Raw genomic sequence first — 2,766 nt, 5'->3', positions numbered from 1 at the left:
CCATGATGCACAGTGCTGGCAGCTGAGGCCCATGGAGGGCACTGATCCCTGCCACAGGCCCAAGCCTAGCCGGACCTGAGAAAAGACAGGACCCAGAACCTTGGTACTCCTTCCACACAACACTTTGATGCACACACGCCTAGACCTGGCTTCTTCCCTCCTCAAGCCTGAAGAAGAAGGAATGGCTCTGAAAAGGGGGCCTGTAAAAGAGTTACCAGTCATTCGCTGGATTGCTTTGTTCTCTTTCAGGTTGAAAACAACCCATGATGGTGGGATGATGCGGACTCAGTGGGCAGGTCAGGAGAGGGGAGGCCAGAGAGTACTTCTTGCAGCTGGTAGCCCAGGGGTCCTTGTTACCAGAACAGATTCTTACTTAAGGGAAGATGCCCAGACAGAGGGGCAGGTCCAGCAGTGTGACTCAGGAGGGCCTAGGGAGCCAGGTGCGAGGCACATACCACTTACTGGGAGGATGAGGGAGGAGGATCATGCGTTCAAGACTAGCCTGGGAGACTTAGTGAAAATGAGGGTGGGAGAAGGCTATGTGTGGGGGATACTGCACAACTGATGTAACCCAATAACTGATGTAACTGAAGCTTCCTGAATTTAACCCTTAGTCAAAAAAAAAAAAAAAAAAAAAAAAACTATTTAAAAAGTGACTCATATGGTTTTTACCATACGAGCTGGCCCCACACCTGGGCATCCTTACTTCAGATCTTCTCCAACAGATACACCCTGGTTTCCACTGGCCTCCACGCCTTGCTGGCCTTCTAACCTGAGTATAGACAGAATTCCTTTTCTTTTAATTTAGTGAATTAACTTGGGAGTTTCATAAATGGAGATTGGTAAAGCCATTCAGCAATTATAAAAACAGAATGAACAGAAAATACAGAAATAGGGTGTGGGCTTCTAGCTCATGACCTCCAGCGTGTCATCTCTGTGCCATTCTTTCAGTGTTAGAGACCCTTCCCTTAGAGCCGCTCTGCCTGCCTGTCTAACCTCAGCTTCTGTCTCCTGACACTTTCTCTCTCTGCTCTAACTTCATAACCCTTTCCAATTGTGTCTCTTCTGCCCCAGGGGGGCTTTACATATGCAGTTTCCCTCTCTATTAGTCCTGACTCCCTCTTCACTATTAACACCAAATCTCTGACCTCCTGAGGAGGTAAAAATCCCTCCTTTTATCATCAGAAACTTTGACTTGGTAGCACTTAGAAGTTGTTATCTGGAATTATTTGCATAATGTGTGTCTATTGTACTAGGACAAGAGTCAGCAAACTCCACCAGCTTTGAGCCAAGTGTGGTGCATTTCTGTCCTCTGCTAGTCTTGTCCTTTGGCCTTGGCTCCTAGGTGACACCCGTGTTCCCTGGCTGGGGGCAGGATCCCTTCTTTTAGCAGGGCACTGTGCAGCTTCCCTGCATCCATCTGTGCTGCGCAGCCTGTTAGACACTCACCCTGAGCGAGCTTTGCTGCAGCCTTCAGTAGATCCCTCTGGCATCACTGGGCCCAGCTCACAGAGCTCGTGTAATGACACCTCTATGGCTTCTTCCACATCATCTCCTACAGAGGCTGGAGGGGAGTCCTGTCAGAGAGCAAAAGCCGAGGTAGTTTTGTGGTTTTGAGCTAAGACCTTCTGGTGCAGTCCCAGAGGAAGAAAGTCTGGTCCCACCAGCTCAGCAAACCCAGATGAGTCAAGCCTAGTCTGCTGTGCTGACCCTGTCTCTCTAAAGTGAAACTTACGAAGTTTCTCACTCTGTGCCTGCAAGCCCATTCAGAAAATGTTCCTTCAGCAAGCAATTTTCTTTTCTTTTGGTTTTAAGATAGAATCTTACTGTGCAGTTCAGGCTGGCCTTGAACTCATGATCCCCCTGTATTGCCTCCCAAATGCTGGGAAGACAAACATAGTCTATGGCACCTGGCTCTTCTATTTTATTTTTTTCTTGTACCATGATCAAACTCAGGACCTTGTACTTGCCAGGCAGGCACTTGTAGTTTTTTGAGTGAGCCTTTATGCATATAGTTCATTCATTCATTCATTCATTCATTCCTTCCTTCATTCATTCATTCATTCAGTGTCTTCAGTTATGTTTTTGAGGGTGGCATTTCATGCTGCACAAAGTGTTTTCTAAAGTTTCTGCTCTCGTCTCACCCCTACCCATGCCAAACATGCTCACCAGAGTCCAGAGAAACCAATCACGCCATTTTAGTACAAAGAAGGGTCTCCCTCCAGAATAACACTTACAACAGCTGCTAACCAGATTTCATTTCCTCCCTCTGTACCAAGCAAGACAGATGAGTGCCCACCTCAATGACAGTGTCTGTGTGTATTAAATGAGGTGAGCCACCATGAGCTGAGGCAGGTAGACTCTTCCTTTGTGAATTAAGATCGGGGGAATGAAAGCAGCCAGGGAAAGTAAGGGAGGTGGAGAGACTCAGGTGGGAGCCCAGCCGAGGCTGCTTTAACCTGGTGTTCACCCACAAGAGTTTAGTTACTAACAACAGTTCTCTGCTGTTATACGTTCTTCAGGCTCTAGAAGAACACTAACTCACTCCTGCATCTCAGATATCCCTCATTGGATTACTGTAGCCTCTCTAGCCCAGATATGAGGGTCTGTAAGGCCCTCTGGTTTGGAACAAGGACGGGCACTGCAGCATTGCATGTGCGTGTCTCAAGGGTGGGTACTGTGGTCCCTTCGGGGTACTCCCACCCCTCCATGCCTTTCAGGGGGATTCAGGTTCTCCTTTGCATCTTTCCTCACGGGGAAAGCTGC

This window comes from Octodon degus, unplaced genomic scaffold, assembly GCF_000260255.1.
Source record: "Octodon degus isolate 3935 unplaced genomic scaffold, OctDeg1.0 scaffold00095, whole genome shotgun sequence".
NCBI lineage: Eukaryota > Metazoa > Chordata > Mammalia > Rodentia > Octodontidae > Octodon > Octodon degus.
This window is presented reverse-complemented; position numbering follows the sequence as displayed.